The 25,897-nt window shown below is 44.4% G+C and overlaps 1 protein-coding gene across 5 annotated transcripts in view; it reads left to right on the top strand.

The window, feature by feature from the left end:
• Positions 1–25,897, top strand: part of CELSR1 (cadherin EGF LAG seven-pass G-type receptor 1) — a 166,589-nt gene that overhangs the window by 42,388 nt on the left and 98,304 nt on the right. The gene's annotated exons all lie outside the window — the stretch shown is intronic.

Below are 25,897 nucleotides of genomic sequence, written 5' to 3'. Positions count from 1 at the left end.
AAGAATTATCTATAGTCATCACACTTCTAGGTTTCTTGGACAAGTCTCCTTTCTCTTCCCAGCAGTTTCGTCCAGGCAGTAAAACAGAGTTTTGCCTGTATAAAAGTACATATGTCAAGCCCTTAGATATCCATGTTAACTGTGTAAAAATTTTGCCTAAGGAGAAATTTGATAATTAGACTAATTTAAAACAAGCACTAGGGCAGATTCACTAAAGATATTTATGGAAGCTGCTTCTTTGTTTGAAGAAAAAGAAATATGAGCAAGGAAAAAATACAGAAGTAATTATAGATGGTTAACCTCATTGAAACGTACAGCTCTTAGATTTGCTGTCCCTGCATCCTGGGTTGCCTGGTGGGGGTTTCCTCTTGCTCTGGGAGTCGCTGGACACTTCCATACAGCAGTGGTGTAAAACAGCCCAGCTGGCCCCTTTGCCTGAGCACCACGTCAGAGGAGGAGCTGCCTGGAAGGACGAACGCTTTGCTTTGAATCCTTCAGGCCTGAACCACGACAGTAGCTAGCACGGCTGCTGCTTTGGCTTTAAAGATAACATTACCGGGGAGACGTGTCTGTTTTTACGTACACAGCTTTCTGGGCGATAGTCTTTTGAAGCTTGTGGTGGACTACTTTGTACGAACACATGCATAAAGTGTTTCCAGCTCTGGGTCATGATAAAGCCTCTTTAAAAGAAATGAAGCAGTGTATTTTGTTCTGGTTCACAAAAGTGGGATTGAATAACATAGGGAAAACCTTCGTTGCTTGGTGATCAGGAGAGGAAACAGCAGTCTGGCCCCAGTGGGAAAAGGCTGTGATGCACTCAGCCTCCAGAAGCTGTGGTCCCAGGGCCTACAGGTTTATAATCCAAAAGAAATAAAGTTAATTTTCCTTCTAATCCTGACTTCATTCAAACAGGAACCCCAGGCAGAGTCGGGAGCTGGCTGTGAAGCAAAGCAGCCCTCCGCTGTAAAGGAGGGAAGGGTGAGAACTGGGGGAAGTGGGAGGGAGAGGAAAAGGTTATCGCTTGTAGGAAGCTGCTGGTGTTTGATATGCTCACTTAATCCCAGAGGTTTGCCTTTTCTGAGCATCCCAGCCCTCCTCAGTGAGAACTACCTTGTGCCCCAAACCTCTGCTGAAAGCCTGAAGGTTTCTTTTCATGGAGCTCGCAGCTTTATTAAGAGGTGGAATACGTGGAAAGGGGAAATAGGGTGGGAAGAACACGTGATGGACTGGAAGCCCTTGTGTTTCCTGGCACGTGAAGGACACGAGGGTTAATGACTGTCAAACTATGCGTTTATCCCGAATGCATATGTGTGTACGGGTTCATGTAATGTATAACCATATGTTGGGATTATATATGGCAATGCAACTTCCAGTTCTGTAAAGAAAGTTTTGAGGGTTCTCCACCAGTGAGAAATCACCTAGTACTGTTATAAATACTTCATAGCATTTGGACAAGATGTAAAGTGGTGAAGAAAAATACTTCTTTAAATAAAAAATACACAAAAATATTCCTATAGATGAAAATTTATCATATTCTGCATCTGCAGCTGGAAGTGGTTCACGTTCAAACCTGAAAGTGAGAACTCCTTGAAAGGAAGGAATTGAGTAAAGGAAAAAAATCATGATATCGGAAATGTGTATTCTGTTTTTAAAACTTCAACTTTAATACTCTAAAAAAGGTAAAGGTGTTTATACACACACATGTGCATCTGTTCTCAGTCACAGTAGGACAAACCTCATCAAAATCACTGGGATTACTTCATGTTGGCGGCTGGGAAGATGAGAACAACATTTGGCTTGCGCTCTTGATGTTTTAGCTCCTCTCCAGAATTCAAATCCACAAATAAAGCACACAGATATTTTCCTTTGAAAGGGGGGATTCACAAGGGAGGCAATCAGTGCGTGGAACGGTGTCATTGCTGAAGCTGGCAGCTAAAGAGAAGTTGTGCAAAGTCCCAAAGTGCAGATACTTAGGCTCAGAGCTGCTTCCACTACAGCTAATGCCAGAACCTCTCTTGTTGGGAGCTGGATTAATACTTTTATTGATATCATGCCAGTTTGAATTCTTCCTCTCCTTCTGATCTTGATCTTGACAATCACTTTTTCCATTACAGTGTCATTACAGATTTAAAATACATTATAATGAAACTCGGTGAAGAAACAGCTTAATGCACCTAAGCTATTATGCAAATGAATACAAATTTAAACTCATTCACATCACTGTATTTCTCTCTTTATGCCAAACAATAGTATCCAAACTTTCTTCTTTTCATTTGCTAATCAATTCTTAGTTCATTGTCCTTTTTTTTTTTTTTTTTCCAGGCGTTTCTGTTGTATCAAATTAATTGAAAATAATTGGTCTTTCAGTTACCTTACAGTTAGTATTTGGATGATAAAAAATCAAACACATTATGCAGATTGTATTTTAAGAAAACATTCCATTATTATTCAGTGGTCTTTGTTCCATGGCCTCTGTGAAGTGTGCTTGGCAGCGTTCATCCCCTGACCAATGGAGACAAACGCAGATCATGGAAATAGCCTCTGTATTTTGGCAGCCACTGGGATTGCCATTATCAAGTTTCAGTGAGGAAGAAAAAAACAAAAAGGCTGAACTATCCTTTCTTTTTCCCTTGAAAGAAGTTCCTGCAGTTGAAATCTGGGAGCACCGGCAGTGCAGATGCTGCAGGTGTCACGTATGCATCTAAATGACTGCTCCTTAGACAGTATCCACAAAGTTATTCGGTCCCAGGGGACCTCGTTCAGGTCATTTATGCATTTCCATCATACTGAAAAATCCTAAACTTGATTTAGATGTTGTAAGACCGTTGGCTCAGACTTTGCTTATGGAAATCTGTGGGCATTAAATGGAAGTTACCAGTGGCTTTCAGTGTGCAACTGCTGTCACTCAGACTAATTATGATTGAGTTTTTGTCATGCAGTTTTGATGTGCATTTGTGTCTGCAGTGTTTGTGGTGGGGAACCAAAGCACGTTCTTCCATTTTGCATGTGTGCTGCTATGACATGAGTGTATTTGCCTCCAGCTTTTATACAGGATAGCTGCAGGAGCATTGCTGCTCTGTTTTACCACTTCAAACAGCAAATATTACAGGTAATTAAAGACAGCTTGACAAGGACTGTATCCTTCTGATTTGAAAGACGGGAGTTTTTTAATAGGGATAATACGGGGCTAGAGAGCACGTCGTGGTCACCAAGGGCTGGCTGTGTAACGGCTGTTCGGGAGCATGAGATATTTCATGCATTGGCCCTGCATGGACAAGGAAAAGATGAGATTAGATAAAACCAGTTGATGTAAATATTAATGACACCGCAGGTTTTTCCCCTTCTTTTCATACATTTTATTCTACATAAACTTCAATGTGAATTGCCAAAAGCAAGGAGATGAAACCCGAATGCAGCAGCCTGCGCGGGGCTGAGAACCGGCAGCACAGCCCTCGCGGGATGCCAGCCCAGGTGGGCTGCCACACATGCAAATCCAGGTTTCAACTCTAAAAGCACTTTTGCGATGGTTCTCGCTGGGCTGGGTGTTCCAGCTCATTCTCCTGTTCCCGAGGCACATGTATTAGTGTTTCAGCTCTGGCCTGAGGCTCACCAAGCTGAGTCAGCTTTACGTTGGAAGTCGGTGGTGCCAACTTCTCTCTTCAGTAAAAATTGTGTGAAGCCCATCAAATCGATGGAATTGCCTCGTGTTGGCATCTTTGGGTGCAAGGAGGACGGATGTTGTGGCTTCCACCAGACTTCAGATACCCAGATAAAAAGGGACTGGCTTCTTCTGTCTCATTGCAAGCTCACCAGCTTTTCTCCAACCAGGTCTGGGTGGTTTTGGGGACCCAAGTCTTACATTCATCATGCATTGCGGCATGGTGTGTAGCTGCTCTTCGTGCTCCATTGCTGTGCAACATTTCCTTGGAAACGTACATCAAACCAGCATGCTTTCAATCTTAAAGGATCTTACAACTCAAAAGTTGACGATAAAATTGTCCTTTACCTTTAGAAAGACCTCACTGCTCCTGTTTAAGTACATTTAGTTTCTTAAATGGCACGTGGTGACAAATCCGAGGTATTGCACAGCACCGCAGCAAATAGCACTGCCTCGGGTGTTACTTACTGAGCCCTGAAATGTACCACCACATTTTGCACACGCATACACAAAAATCTTTTTTAAAATAGGCACTGCTGGCTGGCAGCTTGCTGGCTGCCACTGGTGTCATCCTTCAGCATTTCCGTGTAATTGCTGTAAGGTAAGCACTTTGCCACTGCTCTGATTTGGACCAAAATTCTGCAAAAGAAATTGTTTTTTGAAAATAATGGCATTTCATCCGAAACCCCTGGTCCCTCATGCTCTCTGCGAGGCCTCTCACATGCGTGAACACGAGCTTAGTAGAACAGAACAGCTCAAATAATAATCTTGTGATTGTTTGGATAGCAATAGGGTTTTTTATCCCTTCCTTTACGAAAGGCTTAATAGAGGTGGGTTACTTGTTAACAGCTAAAGTCAAACAGTGATAGGCAAATCTTTTCTCTCTATTTACACAACACAGCGCAAGAAAGCTGTGTTTTACAAATAGTCTGTGTAAGGACTGTAAAAACAAATGTCTCCACCCTTCATAAACAAAGGCTTTACTGGAAGGACCATTTTCCTGGTATAGAGCAGAGAAAAGGAAAGAACTACCCTGTTCCTGATTGAGGTGAGGATCCTGGCTGTCTGCAAACCCATCTCGGGTCATTCCATGAGCTCTGTAGGGCTGAGGGTGATGGGGGAGCTTTGGGGCACCAGGCTGCACACTATCACCCTCCCAAACCAGTGCATTTCTAAAAGAGAGGTTTCAGAAGGGGCTAACGCCGTTTGGCTCCCCTGAGAGGTCCTCAGCACAGATTTCTGACGGGGGAATTAGTTTCTGGAAATGGAAGCCTGCTGTACCTCACTAGTGCCCTGCAGATACCTGTTGTGTGCTGTTTAGTCACCAGCCTTGTATTTGGTACGTGTTAGCTGCTGCTTCCCAAGCAACCAGGGATGCACCACAAACAGGTTGCAACAAGTCTTAAAATGAGGGGTTAGAGTGCAGATAATGAGATTTCCATCAGATTAAAAAAAAAAAAATCTTGTAAACCTTTCACAACCAAATTTTTAATGGACTTTTTTGGGGGAGGGAGGTACCTTCCTAGGAAAAAAAATCACTTGGGGAGATCTGAATGTATAAAATCAGCTGTAAACTGAATTGGGAAGGAATTTAAGGTGAGAATCCTCCAGCATTTTTTAAGTCATGCAGTAGGACAGAAGACGTTTTAATGATTTTTTGAGTTGTTTACTTTTATTTTTTTCAATATGCTTAGCTTTCCTTTCTTCCTCTTATTCTTCAATAGGAGGCTTGGTACAAACTGAAAGATACCTCAGATCTGAGCAAATTGGATCTGAGCTCTGCACCAACGTGAGTTGCAGTGGTCTGTAAGAGTGGTCTGCAACAGTGGTCTGCAACACAGCATGGGGAGACTCTTTGGTGCCCTTTGGAAGACGTAAGGTTTTCAAAGTAGTGTTTGCTGGTAGGGTTGCACGTCTGTGCTCAGAGAAGTCAGGTGGCACAAAAAAGCCTGGGCATTGCTTCTGCAAACCTTATGTACAGGGGCTTCAATGAGCGTTAGCTGGCTCAGTGCTCAGCAGCCTGCTGAGCGTGGGACATTTCAGCAAAGTCCGGTGCTTGAGCGTAAAGGAGTCAAGGAACCGAAAGGGGACTGTTAGGGGCAAGCAAGGGGCAGTTCAGCGATGAGCTGTGCCCCCTAATAACAACTAACTGCATACTCCAGATTAGACAAAAACAAACCAAAACAAAATAGCAAGCTGTTTCATTTTCTTTTCTTAATTCCTTCTTATGTGGTGTTACAAGTTGCAGAGTTAAGATCAGCCAAATAGGTTGGAGCGTGAAATGAATCGGGCGTTAAGCAGGGGAAGATGTTCCACTGGTGTTCCTGTCTGCAGTCGCAGTGTGTTCGATGCCTCTTTTTGTTGTTTACATTGCCTAATTGCTGTGTTCCATTTAACGTATTATCTTATTCAATTTATTATTCTTGAACATGTAAGCTGAACTTTAATTCAGTGCCAAAAAAACAGCTCATGGCTGGTCTTTAAATTTTAATTATTTAACTTTGCTTTTAAGAAGTCTTTCCCTGACCGACATTTGCAGTTTAACTGTGTTAATTCTCTTTGTCCTGTAAAATAACACTTGAAATTCACTAAATAAGGAAAAACAAACAGGGGGCAACGATCAGTGAAGTCTGTCCAGAGCAGTGTGCCACTGTCTTGCCCAGACCTTGATGCTATCGATCGCTGACCGAGGGCTCTGCTGCAGGTTACCTCTTTTGGAAGCAGCTTCTCCAAGAGCTTGCTCGGTTTCTCTTGGCAAATTCAGTCTCTAATCCAAGTAGGAAAAATAGCATCTGGCGTGCCAGCCTTGAACGACTGCCGACCCCTGAGCTAACGTGTGTGTTAGTCTAGTGTAGACAGATCAATGTGCTCCTCGCAGCATGTTTTAGAAATGTTGCTAAGATCTTCCAAGTGCTAGTCCATACAAGTTAGCCCTCCGAATTTTCTCCCTCTTCGGCACTGTCGGGAGGCACGTTGTGTGCGCTCGAGCTTTCCCCGAGCCCGGCTGTTTGCTCTGGTTTGAACCAAGATGGGAATAAGAGACTGCATGAATTCTTTCTCACAAACGTGTTATTTTTCCATGCTCTTCCGTGAATGAAGTTGTGCCAGGAGTCGCTGAAAGGTTGGGAAGGCTCAGGAAGCCGGTAATTTGCTCACTTAGAGCTCCACAAAAGATACCAATTTTTTGTATGGTTCTTACCATCTGAAGGTGAATATAATTAAGAAATTGAGTCAGTTTACAAATAGGTCATGGATCATGTAATAAACTGCAATTGTTGACATTTATGGAGGCTTTTTCTCCCAAACATTGTTTATGAAAGGCAATTGGCAAAGGCATTGAGACAAAAACTGCTGTAGGCTTCTTTTCTGGGCAGCGCTCAGCCTCCCGAGCTCCTCCTTTCCTCCCCAGCATATCTTTTGAAGCTCCGTTTTTGTATTTTCATGTATGTACATGTGCTACATTTCAAGTGGTGCAGTAGTTGATTTTCTTGTACTGAGAGCTGTGGGACTTTAATTGCTGTGTGTTTTTTTTTTAATGGAGCTGGGTTTCACCTGAACGCTTGGCTTTCCCAGGAGCTGCAGCGGGGTGTCCTACAGGACCGTCCCCTTCTCCAGGTCTGCAAGGAGACCTCTGGTTGTCTCCAGCAGCACAGACAGCATCTCAGCCCCTCAAGCAGCCTCTCTAATGGCTGTAGGTGCACGTACGGTCTTGCTCTTTGCAGGAGAGCAGCGATAGGTCAAAGCAACCTAGGTGTTGCAGGCAGCGAGTGGTCAGGGAATGGCCTCTTCTTGAAGAGGCTGGTAAATTAGCCCTCGGGTTTCTCTTCTGTCAGTCTGCTGTGGGTTGCATCCCATTCTTGTACCAGATGTCATCAACTCCAGTCAGAGGCAGCTGATGTGAACTAAAAAAACTCTTGCTAGAGGCAACATGCATATTCGCTCTTCATTACCCACAGCAGACTGGTGAGAAAAAACAAAGGTGGGGGAGGCAGGGAAAGCCAGATCAGGAAAACAGTTGAAAGACCTTGGGCTGAGATGAAGGCTCATCTGGATTCAGTTTTTCTCCCATTGTCTTGTGTGTTCAGAAGTACGGTTAGCTGGCTCCATGAGAAGGAAAACAAGAGTTAGCCAAGCTGGAGATGAGCTTCTCTAAAACCAGGAGCGTTGGGCTGCAAAGTTGTGGTACAACCCATTGGTAAGGAGGCAAGGACACAGCAGAATAGGTTGGAAGCTGCGTCCTGTGGGGATCTTCTAAGAACAATAGCATCTTTCATGCTTCATAAGTATGAAATGAGCCACCACTCCCACAGAGCCCAGTGTGCGAGCTGGTGCCACCAGCGTGGGGAGACCCCAAGACTTTGACAAAGACATGGTGGCAAGTTTTGTGGTTTCTGCTGACAGTGAGAGGCCTGGGTGGATGCTCGTGTTGCTGTAGACAACCCTTCACAAGAGGTGTTGTGTTGGGCCCTTGGGTGCCATCCTCACCCAGCTGCAGCACCTTGCACCATGCAGGGTGTAGAGGGCAGTCCTACACCATGTGGTGTCGGCATGGCCCCATCAGGGCTGCGTGCAGGGCTTGGCTTTTTGCAAGGTCCGTATGAAGTCCCACAGTTGGGTCTGAGAGGCTGTTTGATTTCTATAGGCAGAATTCCTATAGGCAGAATTTTATTGCAAAACGTCCTGGAGGGACCTAGCTGGGATCAAACCTATCCATGAGAAAAAGCCTCAGTGCAAAACCCTCCACCCCTGCTTCATGAGTCGGTGTCTGGGACACCAATAAGTCAGAGGGAAGCCAAGTTAAATGCTTCTAGTCTTTGCCTTTTGCCGTGGCACTCAAGCTGGTGTCAAAGACTCATATTAATAGGATTATTCCCCTGTCAGATGGAAGCAGCAGATAGCCATCCCAGATGTGCATGGCTGGTTTGAAGGCCCGATTATCTTGTTAGTGTCAGTTCTTGGCCTCTTATCAAAGGGACTCTCACGTACATCACCTTTCAGCTCTTCACCCTGCAAGGAGGAGGAGGAGCACCCTTTAAGCAATTCCCAGCTCGTAAGCCGACATTTGTCATTTTTTTCGGTGGCGTCAAGAAGAGCAGGCTACCGAGCGTGGCGGGCAGGAGTGGGATGACAAAAAGCCTCTCCTAGGTGAGGCCAACGGATGCCTTCACTGAGTGCTGCCAGCTGTGGGAGGCAGAGTTGTTGTAGTCCTGGTGCATGAAGCCCCGTGGAGCTTTCTGGCTGTTTGGGGTTTGTTTTCAGGGAAAAGATGCCGCCATCGCTCTGCTGACTGCTGGGTGCATCGTGCTCTGCAAACAGCAAGGTGCTGGGCTGCTCTCAGTGGGCATAGCTTGAAAAGAGCCTTCACTGGGACGATGCAGCGGGGGGTCTGCAAATGTGATCAGGTGGCTCCAGAGGTGACTTTACAGAGAGGAATCAGAAAAAAATATTCATTATTCTTTTCAAAATCACCTCTCTTGTTTCACTTTTATCAACATATTAACTAGATTAACCAGAGCATCTGGTGTTTCTGGACTCAGTTACATGATTCACTTAGTACCTTTGTGTAACAAAGATATTGAGAACTGAAACCAACTATTTCCTAGCTCTAAAATCCCCAGGCACAATTTGGTGCCTCTAATTCTTTTTGTCAGCAGGCTGAATACAGGCGTACGTGTTTCTGTAGCCAGCCAGAATATAATAAACACAGGAGCTTAAATCTCCGTTGTTAGCTGGGGGGAAAAGCCCTCTCCCTTCCTGGGGCACGTGAAACCTGCCCTCAGTGTGCTGTCCTGATTGGAAATTTTGAATGTGCATTCTCAGAATGACTTCATTTAGCGCCCGGAGCCAAGCCCACACGCTGCTGCACCGCGGCCGGCAGCCAGCAAGAGAAATGAAGCTAGACGAGGCGACAGCTACAGGTAGGTAGGTGTGGTGCTGGCAGTTGCATTTTCACACGCAGCAGTTGCAAGCTCGAAGTGTTGTTGTGGTCATCTCTCAGGTCCAGGCAGACATGAAGTTACTTCTTGAACTGAAATAAGAACACTTGTAAAATCTCCAGTTTTCGTCATGTAACGTTAAAATCGTAGAATCAGAGGATCGTTTGGGTTGGAAAAGACCTCTAAGATCATCACGTCCAACTGTTCACCTATTTTATGTAAGGAAATTGCAGCCAATGATACTCGTAGGTTAAATTAGCTTGCATCACGTTTGAGTCATGAAGATAGCAGTGTCACTGGAAGTGAAGATTCGTTTGTATTTTGCAAATCACTCCTAAAAGTGCTGACTGCTGTGTTCGTTACTAGCCCGTGATTACTTGTACTAAAATACCTGGTGTGGCATTGCCAGCCAGTTCTTGTTTTCACTTGTAAGAACCTCTCAAGCCTCTTCTTTTGTCACGAGATGGTACTGTTTCTGTATTGCAGCAGTTTTACAGCTCTGCTAGCAGAAAATAAAGGTATTTTTGCTACCACGTGTGAAAACACGTAGTGTCTTAAAATTCCCTATCCCCCTCCATAGTGCAAAATGCTAAGCAGGTTTGTATCGTGCTGTGATCTCTTCCTGAGGTCTCACTTAGAGTTGTTTTCATGTATTCACTCCCATAATGTTTCACCTCCTTACTCTTCCGTGTTAGAGTATTTCTTCTGCTAGCAACGTCTGTACTTCCAACATTGCATCACCCCTCCGCCTCTTTTTGTATTCTCGCTCTCCCCGTTGCCAGCCCAAGAATCATTGTTCTTTGTTTAGTGATGTTGCCTAGGTCACAAATTGCATGATTTATTAACGTTTTTACCAGAGCTTGCTTGTTTCCCATACCCTCTGCATTGTGTGTGTGTACATTAATGTCGCAGCCACCGAGTGCTTACATTTTACTGTTTTCCTTACAACTTGTAGGATTTTTCAAGCCATGAGAAGGGCCAGCAGTGTTGGATTTGCAAAGTCACGTATTCAACCGTTCTCCCAGGCTTGCAGAAAACCCAGATTACACAGACCTGAGAGTTGTGTGTGTGTGTTAGGAAGATGTTTTCATGCTGCAGGGCTGTCAGCAGTGGAGGCAAAAAAAAAACCAGCCATCAGCACACGATGTGCACCTTGGCTTCATGTCGTGCATTGCTTTGTACAGTTGAGAAGTGTGATGCATACATTCAGGCAGTAAGCAAAATAATTAATTTATCTTCTTTTTTATGCTGGAGCCAGTGATGAGACCTCCCAGCCCAGGGAACGCTGCCCCTCTTGTTTTTCCCCACTTATCTTGAAGCTCTTCTGAATTGTCAGCTGCGAACACGGGGAGGTTAGCACCCTCTTTGCTTAAGGCCGTCTAATCTTAGTACTGACCTTTCATCGCAGAATGCCCCCGTGAGCTGTGCCGTGCAAGTCCCTTTCGGCAGCCCCCCAGCATCCTGAGGCTGCTGTGTGGTGTCTCTGCTGGCCGGCAGCGGGTCCCAGCACCGTCACGGAGAGGGCTTCCCCTTCTCCCTCGCAGTCTCACGTTTCTAGCCCAGTCCTGCTAAGCGTTGGCTTGCCGTCTGCTCATCCCATTAGTTTTCACCTGGAAATAATGACTCAGAAAATTCCTCTGTATCGCAGAGGTTGTTTTCCTTCCACTGTGTTTATCGTATTAATCCCATCCTGGCTCCCAGAATGACACCCCATTTGCTGTGTCACAGCCCGTGCTGCCACAGGTCTGGTTCTTTACTAAGAAGCTACCAACCATGGGCACTTATTTTACCTCTCTGTCTCCCACCTCTGGCTTGTGTTTGCATCCTGACTGTATGCTTGGAGAGTTTTTGTTCTTGTCCTTTTCCACGCAGCAGTTCCTGGAAGAGCCGCAGCCCAGCCAGCCTGAGCCATCCTTAGGCCTATGGAGTAAATTCTCCACAAACACATGCACTGGGGCCACAAATCCTTTTCTGCAGAGACTCCTCTGCTGTGTTGCTGTTATTTTATTGTATGTTAGAAATCTGCTGAGATCCAAATCAAGGATGTACAAACAAAACAGAAATTCATCTCCTGGGGCTGAAGAAAAGACATGGTAAGTGTTTGTCCAGCTCATTCTGGACATGGTCCTGAGCAACCTGCTCTAGGTGGCCCTGCTTGAGGGAAAAGGACCTCCAAAGTACATTTACATGTATGTTTATAGTTGGAACACTTTCTCATCCACATTAATGTGTGAAAAAAGCATCAGTGGAATAGACATGACACCACTTGAGCCTGGTCTCAGCTGCCATTACAGGAAAGCAGATTCCTGTAGGTGTTGCAAAAGAGAAAAATATACAGTGGGAATAGAAAGGAGGACTATGTGACTCTGAGAGGTGGAGGAAGGGGCAGATATAGGAGAGAAGAAACACAGGGGAATTGTGATGGTGGGAGGTTGAGCTCCATCGTATTAGCAGAGCACCATGCCTACAGTGAAGCACGAGCTCTCCAACACAGCTCCCTGGCTCACGAGGACCATGTGAGCCACTACACAACCACTTTGAGAACTCAGCTTGCCCTTGTTGGTGTGCCACTTCTCCTTTCTTTCCCATCTCGTTTGAGGTCTTGTAGGTAGGACTTCCTAAAGGTGCCCATTTTCTTCTTTGCAAGCTCCACAGGTCTCTGCATCTGCTCCACCAGAAGCACTTGTGCCAGACAAGGACTGGACAGGACCTGAGCCCAAACCAGCAGTGTGGAACCCAAATAATGTGCAGTTACCCTTGAACGATTAATTTTCACATATTCATTGTTTTTGCCCTGCTTGTGCGTCTCTGCCCCACTTCCCTACTAACCGCTGAGAATTTGCATGTGAATTGGTTGGCTTCAGTATTAGGAGATGTTTTGTCACAGCTTGGGACACCAGACAGGGCCCCGGTCACCTCCCAAAACACGCATCTGTCTCCCTGCCCTGCTTTGAAAACCTAGCAGCTGAGTAGAGAGGGATTAGCCTCTAGACGGGGCTTTCAGAAACAGACTTTAATTAGAGGTGCAGGATGGAGCTGAGCAATCACCTCTGATTACTGCTGCAAATGCTTTAAGAAGAGAAATTAGAGCAATGGCGTATTAAGGGGTGGGCTCTCAGGTCTTAATATCTCAAGCAGTTCAGTCTTTTTAAAGTGCTTTGGCCGGATTCTGGCTCGTGGTATGTGCGTGCACACCCAGCGTACCTCCAGTCACCCAAGGGTGTTACCCGGGTGTGGGAGGTGAAGGTTCAGCAGGGCCATCCCTCGGACACCTCCTCCTTGGGGTGGCAGCTGTCCTCGTGAGTGCATTCGTTCCCCTGCTCTCAGGGAAGCACCAAGTGTATTTTACACTCCGAAGTCTTCGTGGTTGTGCACTTCATGCTCATACGACCTCATTGTCATCCATGATTTCTTACTGATTTACTGAGTTTCTGCTGGTAACATGGGGTTGCTGTTTGGCAGCTTCTGGGATGGTGTAACTCTACAAATCCCACCACTGACAAACCGGTTCCGAAGCACCACAGCCTGCACTGAGTGAGATCAGTACTTTTAAAGTCATTATGGAAATACCATTAAATAAAGGGAAGATGGAGACATTTGTGGAGCAGAGGCACAGGACGCACTCACAGACCTAAGAAGCCCCTGTGCTTCCGCTGTTTGCAAAGTGTCCTGCACGTCCCAGATGGCATAATGCAGCAGATGCTAAATGACATTATCTGTTAACAAATCGCAGTATCCTACCTACTGGCCTTGGACCAGTTTAAAAAAGAAAAAAAATCTAGTTAAAAGCGTGGATGTAAGAAAAAAAAAAAGTAGTTTAATATACTAGGCAAGTAAAACATTTCCTCTTTGGGGATCCTGACTTAACTTTAACCACCAAGGTTACGGCGTTTTCTGAAGCCTCAGGTTACGGCTGTAGGAACAATAGCGCAGGAGATGTCATCAGCCTACTCAGAGAGCCAGGAGAGGTCATTTTACAGAGCTTAGGCTTTTTTTTTTTTTTTAAGAGTACGTGCCCAGCATGGGAGCCTGGCGTCACAGCCCAGCTTCTTGCTCACAGGAGCCTGTCTCACAGACGAATGCAGAAAGATTTAACCACGAAACACAGAGCCAGCAGCAGTCCTGGAGCAGGAATGTGAAGTTTGTTTTCCATAAGAGGGGACTGAAATGTCTTCTTGACCAAACAGGTCTCTGAGAAAGAGGGAAAAACACACAGATAGCTTTTGGGGGCACTAGAATATTTTATTTTGAGTTTGAACATTTTTTTTAATTTTACTTTTGTGAAATTCGATTACGGAAATATCCATCCTTAATTAGATAGTGTTGAGTTGGTTTTTGGCTTTTTGTTTTGTTTTGTTTTGTTTTAATGAAATTGAGGTAGAAGATATGTTTGGCAACTGCAGAAGCCCATTTAATTTTTTCACATTTTACTGTAACGAAATTAAAGTAAGTTAGAGGTGATCAAGGCTAGGGTCTGGCTAAACACACCCCAAACCCACAGACTTTCCTGTTCACCCAAAACACACTGTGGAAGTTTGTTTCCCCGTCCCTGCTGAGCACAGCTCACTTGTGTAAGCTGTCCGATCCTCCTCCCACCATCTTGCAGGCGCCCATGCAGCAGTTTGTTTAGGCTGGGATGGCAGAAAGGGGAAAAGACGAGCAAAAGCCACCTTCTCTAGGTTAAGTCTCTGCTCTCGAGGGGTATCTCAGGATGAGCCTCTTCAGCCTCTCGTTGGCAGTCGTGGGAGTCAGCTGTGATGGGGGATGCCTGAGCTGGAGGTCAAGAGCAGAGACTCTACCTGATCATCCTTAGCAGCACAAGATTTTGAGTTAGATATAGATGTATATACTAAATATATATATATATTTGGGGGTGGTAGAATTTTCCTAAGTCATTCCCAATGAAAGATTCACTGAAATAGCTATATTTCTGTTATTGGTTTCGGTGACCCAATGTTGCCAAATTTCTGGTGGAGATGTTTTTCCTCCGCCACCCAATTGCAGCCAGCTGTCGGGATGCCTTTGTGTGCATCTTGGTCTGCCTTTGTTTGACGCAGAGGATGACACCCGCGTGACAAATCGGGGAGCTGTGTTGGGTGACAGCCGCGCATCGCCTGCCTGTGCTGCCCCTGACCTGCAGCATGCCGCAGCCCGTTCCCTTCCTGGCAGTATTTATGGGAATTTTGCTGTCCTTTCAAATAACGTTGCCCCATGCTGTGCCACTGCTGCCTGCGCTGCTCATACACTCATTTAGCGGCATTATAAACCTCTCCTGACCCGTGTTGCAGCTGCTTTGCCTTTCTCCCTGTCACCAGCTGTCAAGTCCAGAAAGAACTAATTCCTTTTTTCCACGTAAATCTTAAATCTGTGCTTCCCTTTCCCAAGAGTCCACCTGTGAGACATTCGAGAAGCTTCAAGCGGTGAATGCTGTGAGGATTTGGCTGTTTTAGGTACTCGCCTCAGATGTCAGCAGGCTTATTTTGAAAAATTAGAAATATGACAAAATACCTAAAATACACTTTCCTTTCAAGAACTGGATTGATGCCATGACATAAGCATTCAAGGTGACTCTCTGGAGAGCTAATGTCCTGCCTGTACAAACAATCTCGGAGCTCAGGTGATTAAAAAGTGTGCTCCAGACACTGCAATGGGAAACCCTTTCTACTAATTAAACTTAATCAATTATCTGAGCTCTTGAGAAATGGCTACAAAGTATGAATGGGACTATATTGGTAAAGATTCCTAGAATGAGCATTTTTATGTTTTCCCTGAATGATTTGCATTTATTTTAAGGCTCAGCATTACTGATGCCAGTTTTTGACAATATATTTTGCGGGCTTCTTCCATGGCATCACTCTGTTACGGAATGAAGTAAATTCTTTTAAAGGTAACCTTTTATGTACAAAAATTGTTGGGTTACCTTATGTTAGTCCTAGAATGCAAAATATGCTTCACTCAAGATCTGTGTCTTACAAAATGTCTGGCAGAAAATTTTATCTGATTCTTGCAGAAGTGAATCATGCAGTTATAAATCCATTTCTACAGCTCAGCTGAATGGGAATAATTAGATAGGCATTTGAGATTGCGGTATCATTTCCGAAGATCAGTGTAGTTTCAGCTCTTCAGCAGTGGCTCAGAGTCACTGATGTTACCCATCCGAATCTGTCAAAACTTGACGTGCCATTTCTTTGCCTCGGCTTTCCAAGATGACGCACGGAGGTAAGAGTCAGGCTCTGGCATTCTTCTGACTTGGTCCGTGGGGCTGCTTTCCTCTTTGTGCAAGTTTTGCAGAGCAAACCACAGGAGAAAAACACCCGCTTCAGGTTCAAGACTGCAGAAACAGGAAACAAGGGCTTTGTCCTTTTTGATTAGTGTCCAGCATACCAGTTTTGATGGCAAGGATCCAAGAATAACCTTCGCGATTGACCATGCGGCCAAAACCACGATGATCTCATTGCCAGTGGCCAGTGACACGTAGCTGGTTAACTAATCAAAGTTATTTTTTGGTTTCGAATCATATTTTTTTTAAAAATAGCGCGTTGCCTATAAACGCAGAATCTGAACAAAATACGTGGGATTTTTTCTAAAAATATTGCCAGTGTCTGGTGGGTCTTTTCCAAAACTACAAAAGTTCGCTGAAGGTTTTTGCCTATTTTATCTTCTATTTGTTCTATTTGTATATTTATTTTGTTCATATGATACAAAGAGCTATTTCTTATTGCAGCTTCTTAATGGCTTAAGTTTCTTTTTGCTTATTTGCTTCTTATTCTGTTTAATTTAGGAGGCCTCTGTTAAAAAAAATAGATCAACAAATCTGGTCAGTTGAAAATCCAGTAAGGGCAAAGAAAACCTATTCCCTTCAAGACCAAAAACTGGGGAAAAGGTGGTATTTTGTATTGAGTTAAGCTAACTGAAAGTCTAAATTCCTCAGGCTGTGGGAGGTGGTTATATTTCATGTTGGATCCCAGTGGAGGGACCTTGAATACACTGCTCACTGCTCATCTGTGGGGTGGCTGCTCCCCATCACTCCTCTTGATTTTGATCTGCCTCTTAATAAAAAACAAACAAACAAACAAGCAAAAATTCTTAAACATTAATTGAACTTGAGAGGAAGACAAAATGGAGTGGTAAAGGCTCTGAAACCTTTCACTTAAGGCATGCCTGTGACAGGTGGGACATCCATGCCCCAGTTGTTGCTCCCATCAGCATTTAGGGCTTCGATGTGAATTGAGGTGGCATGGGGAGGATATGACGGGTTGTCTACTTGTCTGGGTCCCTCCTCGGGAGAAGTGTGTTCAAGCAGGAGCAGCTGAGCAACCTTTGCCGTGCCTGGGGTGTGTGGAAGGTGATGCATGGCCATTATTGCTAAAAGAAGCCTCCCCTTGTCCTCCCCCAGATGGATGGCCCCCTGGTTTGATCCTGAACTGATTTACAAATGGTCTTGTGATGACTGCAACTAGAGAAAAATGGCAAAAGTGCACATGTGCCTAGGCGTCCTCTGAGTTTCCCACACTCAGATCACAAACACAGTGAGCAGCCTGCTGAGCTGTCACAGCTGAATTTTTCTTGTGTTTTTCTGCTTCAGGGACATGGGCAAGGCTGTGCATTGCCCAACATATCGGTGGCTCTTACAGCTGATACGCAACTGTTTTGAAAGCTGAGCTGTAAACAGAAGTGACATCAGGAAAAAGGGGCCGTTGCCTTTTGTCAATGTTCCCTCCTTTGTTGTTGAGTCAAGATAGCAAATCTGAACTCGGGCCAGCGGGAAGCATCCCTGGGCTTTCATTGTGAGCTGCAGACCTCGTAGGAGTAAAGAGCAGAGAGTATCTCAAGGCAAATGGTACATGGGAATATAGAGACGTTCAGAAAAATAAATGTGATGGATTTCGTGTTGCTGACACTGTTTTGAAAGTAGCCCTTTGAGGCCACTAACACTCAGTTTGTGTGTGAACACCGAGGCAGAGAAGCTATTTCCTTATTGCTGCCCCTGGTTTTGAACCTCCCAGACCCCCACCCCAAGTCTTCCCATCCCCAGAATAGTTTTAATCTGTCGAGCCCTGGGGAAGTTCTTGCTGTCATCAGACCAGATGAGTGAAAACGTTTGCAGGGGTACGAAGAGAATGAAGCATTTTGTGGGCAGCCAGTGGTTGGCTCCGCGGGCAGCACAGCTGGATATCCCAAATGGGCACTTTCTTCTGAAGTTTACAGTTTGTTGGGTGCTTTCATGGTTCTTTAAGAAACCTGTCTGAGTCCTCTGTGAGACTGGGGGACCAGGGGACAGGAACAGGCACATCTCCTGCGCTGTCCCTGCCGCTGTGGCCACCGCTGCGATGAGGTGCGGGATATGGACCTAGGTGATGGGCTGGGAAACCAGCTCTTGCCTTTTAGCTATGGATATTTAGCTATGCATTCAATTAGAATGAAAATGCAAATGATATTAAAACCTTCTCTCTTTAAAGTTCAGAGAGGCTTGGAAATCATCACAGTAATTAGACAATAGTTTTGGTTATGTATGAAGCGAGATCAAGCTCTGTGCAAGGCTGTGGAGCCCCCAGCAAGTCGCTCCGTGTCTCTATCAGGCACAGCCATCTCCAGTGGGATTTTTCATCCAGACAGGTCTGATGGGTCCCTTGATACGTGCAGTCTCCATGAGCATTAGCATGAAGTGGGAACCAGCCCCCCCAGCTGCAGTCCAAAGGCTGCATCAGAGGGGGAGCGGCATCAGGGCAGGCTCCTGGGCTGTCCCCCTCCAAGGGCTGGGGACCGGGCTGGGGACAGCAGCGTGATGGTGTGCAGGGAGCTGGCACAGCCCTGCTGTCAAACATGGCCAGGTAGAGCAGTCTTGCCAGTCCTTGCTAGCAGGGAAAACCAGCTTAGGTGCAGGGAGACGCGCAGAGCCCAGGAAGGAAAATGGCTTTACATTTCGGCAAGCTGGAAAATCTCCTCATCAGTAAAATGGTCTGGAAGGAGATGGCAATGAGCGTGCTCATGCTGGCTTCCTACACATCGTCTTTCCCTCATCCAGTCTGTGCTCAGGAGGGGGACTTGTTTCCCCCTACCTGCCCTGTCGCTCTGCATCCCTGCCAGCTTCCCTGCCTGCACCTCTCCCCCTACCGCGCCTGTACCCCATGGGCACCAGGTCTCTGAGAGCAAGCAGCGATGCTGGAAGAGGGTATTGAAGAAAGCTGGGTGTATTTTGAGCCTCACTGCAATCAGAATTCAATGGTGCTTATTCCTGCCAGCAGATCCGACATGCCTTGCTTCCCACCCTCCGGAAACATTCCCCTGGCCTGGTATGACCAGCCCAATTAGCATTTCAAAACTCCCAGCTTGCAGGTGCTGGTTTCAGAAGAGTTAATGGCAACCTTGTGCGGCGTTGAGCAATCCAGTTGGCATCGATTTGTTCTTAATCCCCTATGCGATTGTTCAGGCTGCAAACTGAAATATGTTGCTGCTTTTTTTTCAATGTTGTGTACAAAGTAAATAAGCCTGAATAGCACAGGCTACATTAAAGATAATGATGCCAAAATTACTTTTTTTTTTTTTTTTTAACACGCCAGGAATTCACGGTTGCTTTCTGCAGTTTTTCCTCCCACAGCTTGCCTTTCCATAGCTGTCTGACTGAGCTCGTACTGCTGTTGTTGCTGCCGGGGGGACCGCTGGGTGAGAGCTGCCTTGGGTCCCACTGCTCCACCATCCCCCAGGTGTCGCAGGTACCTGTCTCTGTCAGGACGAAGAGATGACTCACCTTGCACAAACAAGTACATGAAAGCAAAAATAAGTACATGAAAGCTTGATTTTAAGTGTTTTCAAGAGCATCTGCAGCCTGTGAGCGCGAGAGGTGGCTTTCCCTGGAAGCTCTTCCGCAGCATGTGGGAGAAGCCAGGTGCTTTCTGTGTGTGGACACGCTTGTCAGGATCCTCTGCTTGCACCGACCCGGACATCACTTCACAAGTGTGGACGTGGCCAACACCGCTACGGCGGCAGGGCACAAGATGGCATAGCCATGGTCTGGATTTGGACTGCTGCAGTCTGTCTGAAGTGTTCACAGTGTGGTCTGCTGCTGCTTTCACCCCTCCCACGCGTGGCATGAAAACCACAGCCATCGTGTGCTCCCGTCTGTACATTTGCCCTGCTCACCCCTCATGTTTTCATTTCTGCTCTCGACGTCTTGGTCTTAAACCACTAGCCTTTTCCTGACAGACTGTTGCTCATGTCTGGGGCTGCCAGGCCGGGAGGGAAGCTCTGCACGAGTGCGATGGGCTGCTGGCAGGGGCGCACCCAGAATTAGGCCGCAGGCCCAATTTTGGCCGGGAGCAAAGCCTGCTGGAGTCAATGGGAATCTTCCTGTTGACGTAATGGGCTTTGGAGCAGGCCTTGGCCTTGACGTTCTTCAGGCCAGTGTTTCTAATGTAAACACTTGGCATAGTGTGAATAATAGATAATTATTTTCATATATCCTTTCCAAAGTCCACAACTTGCGTTGGCAGTCAATGGTCCTAAATGTGGAAATGTGATACCAGCAGTCTGAATTGAAGGAAGGGAGAGAAGCCATAATTCCTGTGGCCAAGGGGAATCATTCCTGTCTCATTTCATCCAACGTGGTGTAAAGAAGGAATTGGTGGTCATCAGCAGCACTTCTGATCCCAGAGCTGGAAGCTTTAACATGATCCATTACTGCCTGTCTAAGAAATGATAGGATGTTGTACAAGATGTGTTTACACCAAAATGAGGTGATGGAGAGTATTTCTCAAAGACTTCAGTTTGTCCCCTTTTTTGTTATTGCAACATTTAGTATCGCTTTTCTTTAGAAAAAGTGAAATTTGTATTTTTATCTGTTTCTGTTACATAACAAGGACTGCTTGGGGATGTGCAGGGATGGTTGTCCCTGGCCCTTTGTTCTGCCCTTTTGGACAACTAAGGCCAAAATTAAATTCACAGTTATGCCTATTTTCCTTTTACTTTTGTGGTAATTTTTCTCCTGTTTTGGCATAGCATCTTGCTTAGGTTTTCACTCAACATTTTCTGTGCAGTTTACTTCCTTTTAGGATGCTTTCTCTGTGCTGTAAGCCCCTGAAATTCTCCATAATGTAGGCAATGTTTTAAAGAGTTTGTCTTATGGATGCTCGTAGTTTTCTCATTCCTAATCACAGAACGGCTTTGTAGTGGCTACAGCAGTGGTTTGGAAGGGACAATTTTAATACACTAACATCATACGTATTTTAAACCTGTTTCCTTGGTGTGCAAGCACGCATGCAAGGCAGCGGCTCTGTATTGCAAGGCCTGCAGACTTGGTGAGGCAACAAACAACCAACATTTAGTGCAGGACTACTCATGTCACTTTTATGGTTGTCTGCTGGTTTTTACTGCTGTTTGCTCAGCGGGAAGCTGAGCGAAACCCATGTTTTAGGTTCCAGCTCTGCTCAGGCAGCCAAATATTGCCTGTTGTCTCCACTGCTATGAGCTGCTGCTACTTACATGCTACTGCCACCCAGGCAGTGGAGAGGACACTAAAACTATGGCATCTTCATCATTAATTCAGGGCTCAGTACTGAACTTGCTAAGCAGAGAGGTGAAAAAAATGAGGCCTTTTGCAGATTTCACTGCCACTGTGGCTTTTCCCTTTGGCAGCCACTGCCACCCATCTGTTTCTTCTCTTCTCCTGACCTGCAGAGGATTGCTGCTCTGCACGGTGCAGCCTGCTCCCATATGTAAAGACATAGCTGCAAGCAGTGAGGGATGGAAGTCTGATCATCCAAAGGCATGTTACCAAATGACGTCTACTGCCTATGGATATGCCTGCTTCCTACGAGCTGGGAAAAGCAAGAGGTTTATTTGAACCTATGGAGCGTCCTTATTCTCTGTTTTCTGGCCAAGGAGTTTGCATGGCTGTGTCGTAAACTCTGGCATCTGCTATTTCCAGATCCATTATAAAGCAAGATTAGAATAGATGTGGGTTGGGATATCTATGAAAGAACGTTCTGATGCTAAAGCATTTATATAAAATATACAGCTTTGATAATTATCCCTAAGACCCTTGTATATAATAAGCCCAAAAAAAGTGTTAATTGTTTCATTTCTGCCAACTACAAAAACAAACAAAAAGATCCTTTCTGGCCAGGTGCTGCCATTGCCAAATACGTGTTTCAGTTAAACATTGCTGTGTTTACATTTCTAGATAATAAAATTCTTTGGTTTATGGACTGCCAGAAGATAGAAAGCTGAGATTAAGGTCCCAGATTTGATTGGGTTTGTTGTAAAGTAAAGGTAATCACGAAACAATGGCTATTTAATAAATTCTCAGTTATTACTGTATTTTAGAGAGGTTTGTGCTTTTGTCAGCTTTACTGTATTCTCTTCTGTTTGTAATGTGCCAGTAGTAGTTGTATTAAATCTTTTCTTTAGTTTGATGGAGTGTAAAGATTAGTTGCTCTTTTTTTAAGAAGCATATTCAGCAATGACAATGACACAAAATACACGTCTACTTTGATTTCCACCTTCTGGAGATTTCTTTTGCAGAAAGTGTATATAGAACAATATTGCCAGGCTGTAAATTCAGTGTGCATCAACTGTGTTTGTAATGAACACCTCTTTTCCTCTACAATTACCTGGATGTCCAGAATACTGATATTGGTCCATTCACAGTAGTGTGAGACATTAATAGACTTTTTTTTCCCTTAATTTTTCCACCTTTGTTTTGATAAACTTGGTTGTAACACCTTTTGAAATAATATTTTATGATTTGTTTAGGGTATTTTTGTTGCTGTCATTACCCCAGTATCTCAGCATTTCAATATCTGCATTCAGTACTTCTCAATTTACACATAAGTGCCATTATCCCAATGTACATAAGAGAAACTCCGCGACAGTGACAAAAGCCACTGTGACAGAGGTTTTAGGAGCCGACCCCACAACAGGATGTTTGGAGTCCTATCTTTCTCCTAGATCCATCCTTCCAGTGGCTTGGGCTGCTAAGATGCACGCAGGCCACTCAAGACACTCTTAGTAGGATGCCCACGCATCCCATCTGCCAGCATGGCTCATGTTTGCAGAGCTCCTTCAGAAACACTCCTGCATCCAGCCCATTTGCTGAAGCCAAGCAGATGATGGCTGTGAGAAGCAGTGACAGCCAGGCCTTGCACACACGGACGTGTTCATCTGTGCGTAGGTCTGCTCCAAGGAGGAAAGTGTGTCCAGCGTTTCTCCTGTGTAGCATCCCTTGAAGGTTGTTTCACACCCCTGACTGAAGCCATCTTGCACCTGCCAAAACACGATACAGGCTTTTTATAGCTGCATCGTAAGACCTTTGAAAAATCAGGCTGTGTTAGAGCCTTTTTAGCAGAATAACAGATTGGTTGTGCTTGTATATTGGGTAGCTGCATATGGTAAGCATGTACGACAGTGAAAGGACATAAAGTATTACTGCTCCATAAGATAGTACTTTCTAATACTATTTTTCTCATTTCTGACAGTAAACTTTTAAAACTTTCTTGAAGTATTTCATCTGAGAGGCTCAAAACACGTGTATTGTCATGTATGTCGGACTTAATTCAATTCCCGATAAGGACAAGGCAACATTTTCACTTCCTTCATTGCACTTGCTTCAGACCCTCAAAGTGAGTGTTGCCTGTTCAAAGTAGAATAGATACTAATTTGGTCACATAAAACCACAGATTGTTTCAGCTTTCCATGAATTTCTGAATGAATAGAATGATCAAATCCAGTGATTCTGCTCTCAAACCCACTGGGATATGAAAGAGCTGCTTGTCCAGCAGGCTGTATAGCCGTGCTGGTCTTTTGTTGCCCATGGCACACATGCCTGGCTCCTTTTTACTCTCTTTTTATTTTAATGCTCTGCAATGGGGCTGAACAAAGCCAAATTTGCTTTTGAAACATAACTTAATTTTGCAAAATCCATAGCTATATGTCTGTGCCCGATTTTCTTTTGTGCAGCCTTCAGAACAACAAGGCTGTGTAGTATCTGACACAGGGCTTTTTCCAGTGATTTATTAACTGTGTCAGAATAGCTGTTGTGAATGCTGGGAAGCTCTTGTATATTGTGACAGTTTATATTGATTATGACAGTTTGTAGACTCTAGTGTGTTGTCAGACAGTGGATAGTATTTTGTCTTCTTACTATACATACCATGGACTATAGATCATAGTGTTTTCTTAAAAAAAGGACCCATTGTCCACTATTCTCATTCCTCGCTGGTATGAGAGCACTTCAGTAGGGTATTGTGCAACAAATAGCAAAATAGTTCAGGGACCCTATGGGACAAGCAATCAAATGTCAATTGCTTTAGGAAGAAAATGTGAATAGTTTATTCTGCTTCTGTTCTTTTGGTGGAACGAGCTGTGCAGTTGACAGAAGTGGGTAAACTAGTCTGAGTCTGTCGTTTATGAAAATAAAATGCATCCTGTACTAGCTATTGTCCAGACATCCACAGACTACACCAGAGGAGGTGGTTATACAGGAGGATTTTGGCTACTGATATTTCTTAAAGGTTGCATTCAGTGTCTTGGGGTCTTCATGGAAGCTGAAATGTTTCTAGAGTGAGTCCAAGGAAGAGTTGGTAAGGATCTCTGGGAGAAAGCAAAAGCTGGCACATGAGCAGCTATGATGGGCACATCAAAAAGATCACCCCCAATAACGACCTCTTCTTAGTGTTTGCTTTTAGCTAGGCGGTAGTAAAGTAACACGCAGGAGAGAAGAATTTTCTGTTTGCCTTAAAGCTGCTTCAGCGTGAAAAAAAAATAGTCAACAGCTGAGCTTTTACAGGCAACCTGATCAGGAGGACGGAGTTGAAAGCCATTTGGTTAATTATGCAATAATTAATAATATATATATTAGTATAATATAAACAATTAATAAGAGATTTATTTTTGAAAAAAAGAGCACTTGGGGTGCAGCGATAACTGTGAACGGGAAAAGAGCCATTCTGGTTTTTCTGTTCTTGGAAGACCTTTTGTAAGAGACCATAATGGATCATAAACTTACACTTTCAGATAACAGTCCTTGGGAAGATGACCTTTGGCAATCTGTGCTGTTAGAATTTTGATCTCACACTGGTTTTAGATTGATTCAAATGCATTTTTTTGTGTGATTTTATATTAATGCAAAATCCCTTTCCACACATGCATTATGGTTTGACTGAAACAAATGCAATAGCAGGTCGCTTGTCAAAATATTTCAGTCTATGGGACTAAGCTGGGGCCTAGGAGAGCTGGATTCTATTCTTAACATCTCTGTGGGATGGATATTGGCCACCCAAGCCAGTTCATCCCTCATGAGGTGAACTCACACATTTTTAGTTGTATATTTGCGCTGTAAGATCTTTGAGAGGGAACATTTCCTACCAGAACTCAGTCTCAGTCTCTCCTGGAATCTCTTGATGCTGCTGTAGTACTAATCATATTTTCTGTAATGTGATCTATATTTTCTTAATGAGTCCTTAATGTTAGCAAGGAAACAGAATCAGACTAAGTGGTTTGATTTTGGTGATGATGCAATTTCCCATTCCATGCTCACATTGAATTTGTGTTAAGTATGGCATTAACTGCATCATAATTATGTTTTGTAAAGAAAGAATGATCGATAGTTTGTGCATTCACAGCACTACTGTAAGCCTGGGGTATATTAAGATTTTACAGTGACATCTCTCAGTCCAGTGTCAGGTACTAGTAATATGCACATACTTATGGGTTTTATTGCAAAACATCCACAGCTGTGCCAGAAATGCTTTAAAGAAAGGTTAAATTGAAGAGTTTTTAAGTATCTGCTTTTCATTACTGACTTTTTTTTCTAAGTTTCATAACATTTTCTGAAGAAGGTGGGTAGAATGAATGAATTCAGATGTTTAAATGTGAATATTTCCATAGGTGACTTTTATCTAAAGCTCTGGTAACAACTCTCTGTCTGTGCATAGTTCTGGCTCCTTAAGCCTGAGACTGCGCCTGGAGAAGATAATTTTGGTGGTGTGCTGTGAAAAGCAACAGCTTCCCAGCACTGGTTGTAGACTAGCCGTGACTTGTATTTAAGATCCCTTCAGTTGCTATCAGGAGAGCCCCCTTGGTCATCCCAGGGCTGTCAGGCTGTCTGTTTGCTCACTAGCCCTCTCAATTTTTTTGCCTGGGATGTTCTCTGGGTGTGTTGTTTGAGATATTTGAGTTGCAACCCTTAAGAAAGTTTGTGGGTTTATTATTATTATTATTATTATTATTAATAATAATTTTTATTTTTATTGAGTAAAGGCATTGGTAATCACTGCAGAAGGTGGATGCATTTCCTGCTCAAATTCTG

The sequence above is a fragment of the Anser brachyrhynchus genome (assembly GCF_964034855.1).
Source record: "Anser brachyrhynchus genome assembly, chromosome: 1".
Classification (NCBI taxonomy): domain Eukaryota; kingdom Metazoa; phylum Chordata; class Aves; order Anseriformes; family Anatidae; genus Anser; species Anser brachyrhynchus.
This window is presented reverse-complemented; position numbering and strand designations above follow the sequence as displayed.